The sequence below is a fragment of the Silene latifolia genome, chromosome 10 (genome assembly GCF_048544455.1).
Source record: "Silene latifolia isolate original U9 population chromosome 10, ASM4854445v1, whole genome shotgun sequence".
Classification (NCBI taxonomy): Eukaryota; Viridiplantae; Streptophyta; class Magnoliopsida; order Caryophyllales; family Caryophyllaceae; genus Silene; species Silene latifolia.
The window spans coordinates 55167892-55182898 of NC_133535.1; the positions used below are offsets into that span (position 1 = coordinate 55167892).

The window sequence follows — 15007 nt, forward strand, 5'->3', positions numbered from 1 at the left end:
GATGTCACATGTTTTTAAGCCATCACCTTAGTTTATTCATTCATGCATGCTAGATATTAGTTCACTTAAAATGAATTAAAATAAAGTTGATGGGACCTTCCTCTAAAACGGAAATTGAGATTAGTCTTTATGAGGGCAAACAACTATGAATCCCTTCTTCGTCGGTAGGCATATTATGACCCCTTCTACGTTGGGTAAGTAGTTTGTGTTGACTTAGTTTATCTCAACATTATAGTCCGAAGAGTTTCTCGTGATTATGATGGATTAAAGATAGAATTTACAGAAATTTATCGATCAAGAATTCTAACGGTAGAATTAGCTAAAAGGTTAGCTTATCAATTTACAGATAATTGAGTCTTGGGATCATTTATATAATTCTTGAGGAAGGTCAACTGTATAAATGTTTTGAGTCTTCGCGTTATGACATTAGATCATTAGACTTAAATTAAAATCGATGCACATGCTTATAATTTATTCTTCTTTTCGCAGTGTAGAACACGTTTATTTTACTGTTACAACAAAATGTCTAGAAATAACGCAATCCAAATGCCTAGTGCCACACTTGGACGCGAGTCCTAGCTGAAAATATTCATGGACCAGATGAATCAGTTCACACGTCTGAAAAATGACGGGTCCAACTTTGCGGACTGGGAGGCGGCACTACGGAATGCTACCATTGCTGACGGTAAGCTCAAGTACTTAACTGAGCCAATACCGGTAAACCCAGGCCCCAATGCAGGAGTCAACGAGTCACTCGCTTATAGTGACTTCGTTATGGAAGCGGGTGCGATAAAGAACGTACTCATCTTTACAATAGAAACCAATTTGCAGAGACGCTTCATTGCCCAAGGTGCGAACAAGATTTTCACCACGCTCACTAACGAGTTCTCAAAAGCACCGAGAATCGTTACATATGAGCATACCTGTCGCTTCTTTGATGCGAAACTCCAGAAGGGACAACCGGTTAGCCCACACATTCTTCACATGATTGAGAATATCGAGAAGTTGGAGGCTCTTGATTGCAAAATCAGTGAGAGTATTGTCATTGACCCTAATGCTTCATTCTCTTCATGATGGTTTTGCCCTTTTCAGGGCGAACTACTACATGAATGACTTGAAAAGGAGTACTCATGAGCTACACTCCCTTCTCGTACAGACTGAGAAGGATATGAAATTGAGTGGGAGCATGAAGCAGGATGTTCTCATGATTTCCAACAAGGGTAAAGGTAAGGGCAAGGCTCATGGCGACCTAGCTGTAGGTAAGCCAAAGTTTAAAAAGCCAGGAAACGGTAAGAGTGGGCTCGGTGAGACTAGTGGCTCACAGGGCAAGGCAAAGAGCAAGGGCGGTGACATTGAGTGCCACCATTGTCACAAGACTGGACATTGGAGGAGGAACTGTCCCGTCTACCGTGAGAACATCAAAGCAGGCCGCGTCGTTCCTGTTGGTATGTCATCTTATATTCATATGATTGAGATTAACCATGCAAGTTTCGGAACTTGGATACTTGATACTGGTTGTGGTTCTCATCTGTGTAATCATTTGCAGGGCCTAAAGAACATCATACCTCTCGAAAAAGGTGATGTGGACTGCGAGTCGGAATGGAGCACGAGTTCTTTCTTGTCTCGAAGGGAACATATGTAATCCAACTCCCTAGTGGTTTTGAGTTAGTTTTAAATAACTGTTACTATGTACCCAGTTTGTCTAAGAACATTATTTCTGTTTCCGTACTTGCTAAAGACGGTTTTGCATTTTCAATAAAGGATAATAGCTGTATTTTCTCTTTCAATGAAATGATTTATGGCAAAGCAATTTCCATGAATGGAATTTACATCTTATATCAAACCACGGAAGTATTACACATGAATAATAAGAAATTAAAGGTTGGTGACAAAGATCAAACCTATCTATGGCATGGTCGAATGGGACACATAAATGAGAAACGCGTAAAGAAACTCGTCGATAATGGGACTATTCCCGCATTCGAATTTTCTACATATAGCACGTGTGAATCATGTCTCATTGGCAAAATGACTCGAATTTCCTTCAAAGGTGTTGGAATGCGCGCTAGTGACCTATTAGGACTCATACATACTGATGTTTATAGACCTATGTCAATTACCGCTAGAGATGGCTATAGATATTTTATCACTTTCACGGACTATTTGAGTAGATACGAATATGTCTACTTAATGAAGCATAAAAGTGAGTCCTTTGAGAAATTCAAGGAATACCAGAATAGGGTTGAGAACCAACTGGGTAGAAAGGTTAAAGCACTCCGTTCAGATCGGGGTGGCGAATATCTTTCAAAGAGTTTGATCAACACCTTAAAGACTGTGGAATCGTTCTACAGTTAACTCCACCTGGAACACCTCAATTAAATGGTGTGTCCGAACGGAGAAAACGAACCTTACTTGATATGGTTCGATCCATGATGAGTCACACGGTAGTGCCTGATTCATTATGGGGTTTTTCTCTTTTGTCAGCTGCTCTTATACTTAACCGAAGTCCGACTAAAGCTGTCGACAAGACTCCATATGAAATGTGGAAGGGAACGGTCCCTAACTTTGTCCTTTATTCGGGTTTGGGGCTGCGAGGCTTATGTCAAGTGGAGACACGAGGATAAGCTCGGCCCGCGATCGGTCAAGACATACTTTATAGGTTATCCAAAAGGAACATTTGGTCATTACTTCTATTCGCATACCGAACATCGAGTTTTTGTTGCGGCTAGTGCGACGTTCTTAGAGAAAGAATTTCTCGAGAACAAGACAAGTAATAGAACCTTCGAGCTGTCGGAGATTCCAGAACCAACAACCAAGGAACAGATGGAGGAAGTTGTTCCTCCAACTGATGATACGGTTAACATTCCTGAGGAACCTAGGAGGTCGGGTAAAGTCTCTCATCCTCCGGACAGATACATTGGTATGGTCGAGGAGAATGACATTTTACTCCCAGAGAGTAATGAACCCGCTACCTATAAAGGTGCTATGGCCTGTTCCGACTCAAAGCTATGGCTTGAAGCCATGCAATCCGAGATGGACTCCATGTATGAGAATGACGTGTGGGATCTAGTTGATTTACCTAATAAGGTAAAACCTCTACAGTGCAAATGGCTTTACAAAATAAAGCGTTATGTAGACGCGCAACCAGATACCTATAAGGCACGACTAGTGGCAAAAGGTTTCACTCAAGTGCACGGATTGCATTATGATGAGATTTTTGCACCTGTAGTCATGCTACGTTCCATTCGGATAATCTTAGCGAGTGCCGCTTTTCATGATTATGAAATTTGGCAAATGGATGTGAAAACCGCCTTCTTAAATGGTTATTTGGAGGAAGAGTTGTACATGGTGCAACCCGAAGGTTTCATAGATCCTGAACATCCTAACAAAGTATGCAAGCTTAAGCGTTCCATTTATGGACTTAAGCAAGCTTCTCGGAGTTGGAATCATCGTTTCGACCAGGTGATAAAAGAGTATGGTTTCACTCGATCGGTCGAAGAACCATGCTTATATATCAAGTCGAGTGGGAGCAAGATTGTATTCTTGATATTGTATGTCGATGACATACTCTTGATTGCGAATGACATTCCTCTCTTATCTTCGGTTAAAGAATGGTTGAAGAACCATTTCCAGATGAAAGATCTGGGTGAGGCAAAACGCATTTTGGGAATCCATATCTACCGAGATAGATCACGACGGACGTTATCACTTAGTCAGGAGTCTTATTTGGATAAGATTCTTGAGAAGTTCAGCATGACCAAATCCAAGAAGGGGAACCTTCCAATGACGTCTGGGATGCAGTTGAGCAAGTCTCAGTCACCCACGACGCCTGAAGGGGTTGAGCGCATGAGTCGTGTTCCTTATGCATCAGCTATAGGATCAATCATGTATGCCATGATATACACACGTCCAGACGTGGCATATGCATTGAGTATGACGAGTCGGTACCAAAAGAATCCATGTACCTACGGAGGACTAAGGATTGGGTATTGACTTATGGAGATGATTAGAAATCTCAGTCTAGATTCGTTGTTACTCTTAATGGTTCTGCGGTCAGCTGGAATAGTTCCAAACATGAAGTTGTAGCAGATTCTACTGCTGAGCCATTGAAGTATGATAAGCATGGAGGGCACGTTATTTCCATGAGAATTAAACGTGTTCCTGAGTTGTAATAGTTGATTATGAATTTGATACATTATCTTTTTCATATACTATTTATAACTTCATCGTATTAATATAATATTTTGTTTTTCATGTGGATTGTACTGACAACTTTGAACGCCACAAAGTGAACTGAATTACATTATATTTTGTTTTGGTCCGTAATCGCCTACAAGAGCTGATAACTCTGGCTATTATATTGTGCAGTCGATTGATGGTGGGTTCAACGAGCCATAAGTCAAACTGTTGACTGATCGATCACAATGCGAGATTATAACGATACCTCGTAGGACAAATTTTTGTGACAACGTAATGGAGTCCTAAATGTTTAAAAACATTCGGTGCCAGGTCGTGGATAGGACATCCATTGTGTTCCTAGAGTCGATTCTTTTGACTATCGACTGTCTCTTGAGATTAAGGCAGTTTTTGGGTGACTTTGGTTTCTTTCTCACGGTCTGCCGTGAATCGGAGGCTAAGTAGATTTTTTTTCTCGGGTCATTTCATACTTTGTGCTTACATCGGCGGATTCGAGTTGAGGAAAATATCCAACCTTTATCAGGTATAGTTATTTCTCAGGGCCACTCGAGGAGTTGTAACTGAAATGCATGGCCATGCTCGAATGATGATTCGTTTATCAGTTAAGTTACTCTCTAGTCGGGGAAACCACTCTTGATAATGATCTGTAACACCCCAAGTTATTGAGAGTAAGGTTGTCCCACATCGGGAAATTGAGGAGGTTGTGATATGTTTATAAGGGATTCCACCCACCACTTAGTAACAAGGCCTTGTGCTTTTGGGCTTAAGTGAGGACAAGTAATAGGCCCAAAGGTACATATCCCATCTTATTGGGTTGTGTTACGACCGTGGTGGGTCGGGTTGTTATAAATGGTATCAGAGCGACCCTGCAACCGTGTGGTGAGCCCGTAGTCGGGAGTACCCGGGTCACACACCTAGCGGGGGAGGATTCTGGGCTTGGCTGCGGTCAAGTTGGAGGCACAACGAGGACGTTGTGTTCTTTAAGTGGGGGAGATTGTAACACCCCAAGTTATTGAGAGTAAGGTTGTCCCACATCGGGAAATTGAGGAGGTTGTGATATGTTTATAAGGGATTCCACCCACCACTTAGTAACAAGGCCTTGTGCTTTTGGGCTTAAGTGAGGACAAGTAATAGGCCCAAAGGTACATATCCCATCTTATTGGGTTGTGTTACGACCGTGGTGGGTCGGGTTGTTATATGATCGCTTTTAAAATACGACCTTTGTGAATACGGATTTGCAAATTGTTTTACATTGAGTGGGAGAAATTTTAGGATATGAGAATCGGTTATCGCACATACACTTGTGAGGACAAGTGGGAGTTTGTTGGAGCTTGTGTCCTCCACAAATTAGTGTGATAACATTTGTAAATCTCTTACAGGTTCACAAGGGTATACTTCGTATTTTAATCAGTTGATTAACGATTACCTAATAACGGTTGGTTGCTAGAAAGTTTGGCGTTATTATCATACAGATGGCGGTGATCAACTGGTCCCTAAAGGTCACACCTATAGGATGTGTTTGAGAGATGTGGTTATGGAAATGTAATCACATTGATGCCTTATATGACTAAACAATTAGTCAATGTGTTGATGAGACAATTATTTAATGAAGATTAAATAATATTAGTTGAGACGAATTAACTGTCAATTCGTAAATTGAATATAATAAGTTATATTTAATTAAATGTATGTAATGTTAGATTGGACGAATTAATATGTTAATTCATAATTAAATGTAATCGGTTATATTTAATATCAACAAGATGAATGTGTCATAGTGGTAATAGTGAGGGTACTCAAACCAAGAGGTCATGGGTTCGATCCTCACTAGATGACAATTTATATTTAACACATTTATACATTTTTGGAATAACCGAAAATAAGGATTTTAATCCTTATTATTTCGGTTCATATGGGCCGATTTTATTTCTCCATATACTCGGTTATAAGGAGAGTTAGGGGATTTTTCTTTTTAACCTAATTCTTTTCCCATTCTTGCCTCTCATCTCAACAAAACACAAAACCTAAAAATTAATCAGTGATTTTTGGATCGATTCTAGCAAAATCAAAGGGCATATCTCATATCGTCTTGAGTGCAACTGATAGGCGAATATCTACTTTGATATTGTTCTTAGGCCGTATTTGCTAGGACCGAAGGTTATTTCTTAATCCTTTATGCTTCTGTTTATGCAATTTAGTTTTATGACTCGTAATCATCGCTTTATTATTCGTTATAATCCTTGAATTTAAAGGGATGCATACAGATAAATCCCACACTCTTGATAAATGCCATTATTGTAATGGTGTTGGACATTGGAAGAGGAATTGTTCCAAGTATCTTGGTGACATCAAAGCTGGAAAGATCACTCCAGTAGGTAAATGACTATCCCTTCTTTTATGTTTCTAATTCAATTATGGTATTTTGATACAAAGTTCTGATAATGTATCCCCTTTTTATTGTAAATAGGGCCTCCTCCAAGCAAAGACAAGGGAAAAGAGAAGCAAGCTTGAGAAATCATGAAGGATCTAGGAGTAGCTACCAATAAAGCTTGGCTTTTATTATTGTCTTTATTCTAATGTTATGAATTTTAGAACTATTTTGATTTCCATGTTCGACATGGAAATGGTTGATCCTTTTTTAAACAATGGTTGTATTTTGGATTATGGTGGCTTGCCTTGCAACCCAAGTCACCCCTTTTATCGTATTTATTTGTTCTAATAATTCGTCTTTACATGCTTGCACATAGAAAGATATGATCATCTACTTAAAGTGATCCAATAGACAACATAATGATAGGATTCATTATATGTCCACAAGCTTGGGCTTGTGTATGATCAATTATTAAGTGATGTTGAGTTAATGAACTCTACTAAAGGAATGTCAATTACCAAGTATACTCATCAAATCTAAAATCTATTAGTCAATCTATGAGATAATCCTCCTTCTACTTCAAAATCATTATTTGTGTCTCATAAGCTATCTTTGAATGTCTAGTGTATTTATTCTAAAGATAGAGTGGGAGAAAAATAAAGACACAAAGAATACAAAGAATAATTTGTATGCTTGAGTAAATGAGATCTACGAAAGAAAGAATGATTTGTATACGTAAATAGATAGTATACATGAATACATGAGATCTATGGTCTTGAATAGATGGTATCTACATGACAAAAGAGACCAAGTGAAGTAATCAAAAGAATATGTTCTTAAGATAACTACACGAGGAGACCAAAAGAAAGTTTTTGATAGAAAATGACTAAAGAAAAGTCTCAACAAGAGATTTTGCTAAGTTTATGACCTAGATATAAATAGAGTTTCAACATTGATATTTAATTAAGAGCCTAAATGAAACAAAGTTGCATCCTTGAATATAAATGAGATTTATGATTAAAAGTTGCAAAGAAAGATATGCCGATATCTACAAAAGTTAAGTTAATTGTTAACCACGCTAGTGTCATTACTTAACCTCATTATGAAAATGGAATGGTTATACCTCCTTCCGAAAAGGGTATTTTGAGAAGGACGTGTATTAAATGGGACTTCACATTTAAGTAATGGCATTGCTACGCATCATTTTAAAAATGAATGAGTTAGAGATTAAAATCTCTTTCCATAAGTTTAAGATTGAAACCTTTTCAAAATAAGTATTTTGAAAAGATATGTTGGGAACATATATGGTTTTATCTTAATAACTTGGCAAAGCAAAATTGATTTCAATTCTTGAAATGTTTCGATTGAGTAGTCAAATACAAAACATGTGGAATTGAGTGGAAGTTTGAAATTATCATGTGAAGACACGAAATTTAGTGGGAGCAATCATCTTGTAAAATTTATAACTCATTACTCATTGAGAATGACGAGCTAGTACTATCTTTCACAAAGAAGTATTTGAGTTTTCAATTCTGGATGAAAATGGACTAAGATGAATCCAATCACATCATGGGATGTTGGATAGGCATTGAGATATGCACATCAAATCAACGAGAAATGTAGGTTATTCATATCGATGAAAATAGAATTACCATAAGCAGTCATGGTCATTCATTAAACCTAAGAATGGTTGATCACATGATTAAAGATTACTAATATTTCCGCCATTAGAATAATCATGCACATGTCCTATAATGGATCATATGCTTAAGAGCATGATGATTCATTGGTGAGCCATATAAGAATCGTCATGAATTCTCGAGGAGAACTAATGAGCTATTCTAATGTTTGATAGAACACTCTATTATGTGACAAGAAGTTTCACATATTGAAGTTCGAAAACGCGTAAGGATTTATGAAAATCCTAAGCTATTTAAGCTATAAGGAGAAATAAGAAGTTTGAAAAGATACTTGGTTATAGTAAGAAGTTACTTAAAACTAGTATTTTCAAATTTGCTAGGACTTATGAAAAGTGCTAGGCTAATCATATTGACAATTGTTGCAAGATCCTACAAAACATATACCTGGTACATTATGAGTTGGATGAACACTTGACTAGTGTGAGTTATGTCGTCCACCATAATTCGTTTGTTATGTGATAAACAACAAGAAAGTTCTCTCAAAGTAAAGAACCTAAACCTAGTTTGGGAAACTAGATATGTACTTGGTGAGATTCATGCTATGTAAGACAAACATGAAAATAAAGGAAAATGCAATTCAAGAGTTTGAACACATGGACACATGGTGTGTTAAACTCATGTTGCAAACGACTAGTGTTTACACACTTACAATATACATTGCAAGGTGGTAATATGGTATTGACTACCCGAATATGATGTCCACATTTGTCGTTTGAGTTATTATTAACTCATCTTATACTTTGTTACATCCAAACGGGTTGTAAATACAATTTAACCCCGTTAAAGTGAACATGGATTAGCATTGTATTCGCCCATAGTCACTTACATGAGGTGATGTCTCGAAGTGACTAGAGTGTGATGCGATTGATGGTAAGTTCATGTGCCATAGAGTCATATGAGAATGACTAGTCGATCACATAGGCAGACTGTTAGGAACACTTTGTCAGGCTTATGACCGCTTATAGAGTTCTGGCAAATTTATATAGCCTGGTCGTGGCGAGGGCTACTATAGTATTCTAATGAGTCGATTCTTTTGACTAATGACTGTTCGCCTAAGGTGGCACAGTTTCAGATTAACTTTTATTTATGCTACTACGACCTTCGTAAATGGGGTCAAATGGGCATATTTTGGGTTATGATGGTTGTGGCTAGTCGAAGGGAATAAGTGCGATAGGAATTGTCCACCCTTGTCAGGGTTATAACAATATCTCAGGGCCACTCGAGGAGTAATGAACTGGAAATGCGTGGCCACGCTCGGAAGGTATCTATGGTAGATAATTCCAGTCAATCAGTTATTCTCCACATCGAGGAAACCACTCTCGATATGATCACTTGCAAGTACGACCGGAAATACACCTTGCATTGAGTGGGAGATAGTAATAGGACAAGAGAATTGGTGATGCACACTTGTCGAGGACAAGTGGGAGATTGTTGGAATATGTGTCCTCCGACAATAATGCGATCACAACTGTCGATCATGATGATCACATGTTTAAATCTCATTTTAAGAATACATGTGGGATGTAATATTTTACAGTCAACTGATCCACACATATCGGTAATGATTGGCTGACTAGAGTTTGACATTACTGTCGTGCGACGGTGGTGATCAGTTGATCCCCTTAGGTCATACCTATAAGGAAATACTCTTAATTGATTATCGAGTTAATTAAATTGCTTAAAATTGACGGATGATTTGTGAGTAAGATTAACGTGTCTTATTATAATTCGATTAAATTGGATACGGTCTAAGTAATAGAATTGTTTTATTACTTAGATAAAAATTATTGTTTGCGAAACAATTGAAATTGAAATTGAAATTGAATGAATAATTTATTATAAATGCAAGACGTTGTAATTTATAATTTGATAAACCGTTTTGGCACAAGTAATTGCGAATTACTAGTCGATTTTGTATATGACATATTTTATGAGTATGTTGATTTTTAATATGTTAAAAATACATTACAATTTCACAAGTCAAGTAACATGTCACATATGTCACAATTGACAAATGACAAAAATAAAATGGACCTTCCATTTTATGTCATATGTGCCGAAAATTGGAGGGAGTATAAAGTTTATATTGTGTTTTAATTTTAAGTGGAAAACACAATGATTAAACCTTACTAGTAGCCATGCAAACCTAGTTGATCTTGAGAAGAACACAAGCTCATGCATTGGCCCTTTCTCCCCCTCGCCACCGGTGTTCCTAGCTAGAAAATGCCAATGGTTTTTCTATCATCATTCACTACTTCAACTTATATTTTTTCTAGTGTAAGAAAAATATATTCTCTCTACCATTTTTGTGAAAAACTTAGAGAAATAAAAACCTCATAAATCATTCTCTCTTAGCCGAACAATTCAAGAGCAAATACAAAATATTTTTGTGACAAATTTTAAGTAAGACATATATTATTACTAGTTCATAATTTTATAAGTTATTAAGGGATTTCCTTGGGTATATGCTTTTGGGAGAGGTTCTAATTTGAACCTTGTTCATCCATTATAAGGAAGCTCAAGAACTAACAAGAAGGAGATCTTGTTGGTGCCCTAATATCCGAAACATATAAGTAAGATAGACGATTTCTTCTCTTATCTTGTTTTAGTTTGCATGCATAAGATCTAGCATTTATTTTATGACTAAATAAATTAATTCATATATGAATATGTAAATTAATGAGATTAATGATTCCAACATCATCAACTTCGGTGAACATACCATTGGACCCCATGTTGAGAATGTTTCGGGAGTCTTCATATAGACCATTCCGAAATTGTTTCACAAGGAACCACTCGCTAAGTCCATGGTGTGGACAAGATTGACAAATGCCCTTGAATCTCTCCCATGTTTCATACAAAGATTCTTCATCCCTTTGTTTGAACCCGGTGATTTGGGCTCTCAACATGTTAGTCTTCTCCGGAGGATAGAATTTCTTGTAGAAAGCAAGTGCTAATTTCTTCCATGAATCAATACCAAGAGTAGCCTTGTCTAGGCTTTTAAACCATTGTTTCGCGGTACCAATTAAAGAAAAAGGAAATAAGACCCATCGAATTTGGTCTTGAGTAACTCCGGTTTGAGAAATCGCATTATAATAGTCACAAAAGGTCTCCATATGAGAATGAGAGTCTTCACTAGGCATCCCTCCAAATTGACTTCTCTTAACTAATTGTATGAATGCGGATTTGGCAATGAAATTACCGGTTAAATGTTGTGGTGTAGGAGTACCATTTGGTAGGTTCTCCTCGGTTGGTATGGAATGTGATGAAAATTTAGGCATTGTGAGTTGATTTTGTGGTGGGTTTTGTATTGGGTTGTCCTCTCCTTCTCTTGCAAAAGGGTTGGTAAACTCAATGTTATTTGGTTAAGTGTCCACAATCTCACTAATACCTAAAACTCTTGAAGTATTTCTAGCAAGTCTTCTATTGTTGGTCAAGGTCCTTTCAATTTCAAGATCAATGGGTAACAAGTTACCTTGTGATCTCCTACATATGCAAAATGTCAAACAAGTCGAAAACAATTAGAACAACCTTGAGGAGTTTGATTTCCCCAAGTTAAAGAAAGACACAACTAAAAACAATTAAAGAAAATCAAATCAAGTTAACACTGTCCCCGGCAACGGGGCCATTTTTGGTTCGAAGGCTTAAACCTTGTCGTTAAAAGTTACCCAACCAAAACAATATTTATAACTTTACCAACTACTCTTAGTAAAGAGGCAAGTAAAGGTCGGATCCCAAGGGACGGGTATTGATGTAGGATTTTCAATTGTAAATGGTCGTGTCTTAGGGTGTCACAATTTGGGGTTGAGATAGGAGATTAATTAAAACTAATCAACAATAAAAACAAAGCAAGGTAGATAAAATGAAGGTGTAAACAATTGATTAAAATCACTAGGGTATCATGAGTTCATAGGGGAATACATGGGAGTTGATCATACAAACATGTTCTCAAATTATAAGCAAGCAATTATTGTTGTGATAGGATCGAGTTAGTGTATATCTTACAATCCCTAAGAAGGTTTGGGTCCCGGAGCCGAATCGATTTAGATTGTACAACACATACAAGTCGACTTAATCCTTCCTATTCAACATTATGCATGGTCTAATGAGGCTCGAGTTGGTTTATGTCTTACAAGCCTCATTGAAAAGATAAGTGATGGGTAAAAAATGCAAGGATTCATAGGCTCGCATTTCATCAAACATAACATGTGCATAAGTTGGAATCACAACAACCAAGCAAATTAATTATGATAACATATTACATTAAGCATGAATCCATCCCCATGTTGGTTTCCCCTAATTACCCATTAACCCTAGCTAAGGAAACTACTCACTCATGATCAACTTAACATGCTAACAAGGTTGTCAATCACATTAACAAGGCAAAACATGATGAATGAATGAAAATGATTAACAATAATTAAAGCAAGGGTTAAGAGAATTATACCTATGGAGATTCCAAAATAATAATGCAAAGAATAATAGAAGTACTTGATGATTGATGGAAGGTTGTCAATCTCCCAATAAACCCAAATAATCTTCTAATTACCCAAAATAAATGAAGAACAATAAAGAAATTAAGGAAAGATTAAGTATTGAGATTTGTATTAAGACTAGATTAAGAAGTTGTTTACAAGATTAAGGAATGATTAGAACTTGATTAAGGAAGTATTAAGAGAGCATGCTAATCTAAGTAGTACAATGGGGTATTTATACTAAAGATTAGGTACATAAATTAGGGTTACTAAGGGCTTAAATGACTATTAAGTCCTTAAGAAAAGTTGAGGAAATGCTCCTCTCCAAGGAGATGAGCATCTCCGTTTTTCTAGTCTTGGCACGAGACGAGCGTCTTCAGCATAGGCACGGGTTCCCTGTAGTAAGATCCGAGCGGATTGTCAGGGGAGACGCTCGGATCATCTTGCTTCAGGACGAGCGTCTTCAGCACGGGACGCTCGGATTGTGGTGAAGGGAGACGCTCGGATCGTTTGTGATCCGCTCGGATCCCATGGCAGGCAGCTTTTCTTCTTTTCTTCCTTCATAATCCGCGAGGATCAATCCGAGGATGCAAGGATCCTTTCGTCATTGCTCAATCTACTTCATTATCTACATAGGCCATCTAGTATTGTCTTCCCCTTGATGCTTGGTCATTAGGTGCGATCAATTTAGCTCCGTTTCGCCATGTAAATGCAAGGTTTGTTCTCCTCTCCTACCAAGTGAACAAGACCTCAAAGAATATGCAAAGTGGGAAACTAAAGATAGTAAATGACCCAATTATGTACTAAAGAGCATAGGAACGAGGCTAATCCGGGGACTAAATGTGCTCAAATATGAGTCACATCAGAAACTATGACGAATTCTGTAAAATCAAAACCTTTTAAAATGTAAACCTTTTTTCGAAAATAGCCTAAATTAGCGCAAAATGAGTCAAAACTCTGTCAAAATTCGGGCCTCAAAACCCATTTCAAAACCTCACTTCGAGTCAACACTCCTACAACTACACTACAGTTGTTAGGACAAACATTTCCAAACTTTGTCGTTTTCAATCACACTTAACACAAGTGGCACACTCCCACTTCACGAGTCGAGTCTTTTCCTTGAGTAAGTGTGCTAGAATGGTCGATCGCGTTTTGATTTGTCGTCAATCTCTTATCCAATTTCCAAGATGCCTGAAACTAGTACCACAAGTGCCAGCGGCCAACCCCCAAATGGTAATGATCAAATCCAAGCTGCGCTCTCTCGTCTCCAAAAAGCCAAGACCAAGCCTATGATCGCCTCAATGCTATCGAAGGCCGAATTGTTGCTATCGAAACTAAACTCCCTCCTCCAGAAGATGATATTCCTAGCGAAGTTGTGCATGATAATCTTCCACCCTTCATTGGGCCACAAGAAATCAACCCTCCAGTAGGTCTTACCGAAGCTGAGAAGCGACTCCAATACTTAGAGGAGCAATTAATGTACCTCAAGGGAGATGACATCTATAGGGAGAATAATCACAAGTATGAGGCCGTGAATGCTCAATTGCCAACTAACTTCAACATGACCTACATCCCGAAATTCAAGAGGCATGAATGGTAGGTCGTGGATATCAAGGCTCAACGAGTCGTTCTTATGGCTCTACTAGCAAGACTGATGAGGTTAACCTCCTCGAATCGTCAAAGAAGAATAATCCGCAAAGGAAGTTCACAAACATTGGCGATACCTACTCCAATGCTCTGAAAAGATTGATGAAACAAGGTAAACTCCAACCCAAAGGACCTACACCTGACCCAGAAAAGAAGTCTAAGTTCTGGGACAAACATGCATACTGCGAATATCATAGAGGTAAAGGGCACGATACAAAAAAATGCTTCAAACTAAAACATGTCTTTCAGGATATGATCGAAGATGGTCGTTTACCTATACCTCCCAGAGGTAAGCCTTACAATACTCAGAATCCTATTGGAATTCTTATGATTTCAGATGAAGAATCCACCTTGGATTGTTCGCACCTCATTTCTCCAATCGAAGACAAGATTTATGCATTAGAAGATGAGGGGAGTTACTCCACCATTTCTCCTAATATTACCGATTTTATCGCATGGGCAAAAAGTGTAAGTAGACAAGTTTCAGAACTGGAAGATGTAGTAGCATCCCTCCGCAATTCGAGCATCATGCCCATGGAGAGAATGCCACTAAATCTGTCTCAAAATTCTACAATGCAAGAGGTAGTCGCCGTAGTTGACAGTCTAGTCGACCAAAT

General features: G+C 37.9%; 1 non-coding gene across 1 annotated transcript; it reads left to right on the top strand.

Moving 5' to 3' along the window:
• The first annotated feature begins 11070 nt into the window (after positions 1-11070).
• LOC141610415 (small nucleolar RNA R71) lies at positions 11071-11177 on the top strand. The gene has a single exon (XR_012528325.1). It is a non-coding gene; the product is annotated as a small nucleolar RNA R71 (small nucleolar RNA).
• Positions 11178-15007: the final 3830 nt, after the last annotated feature.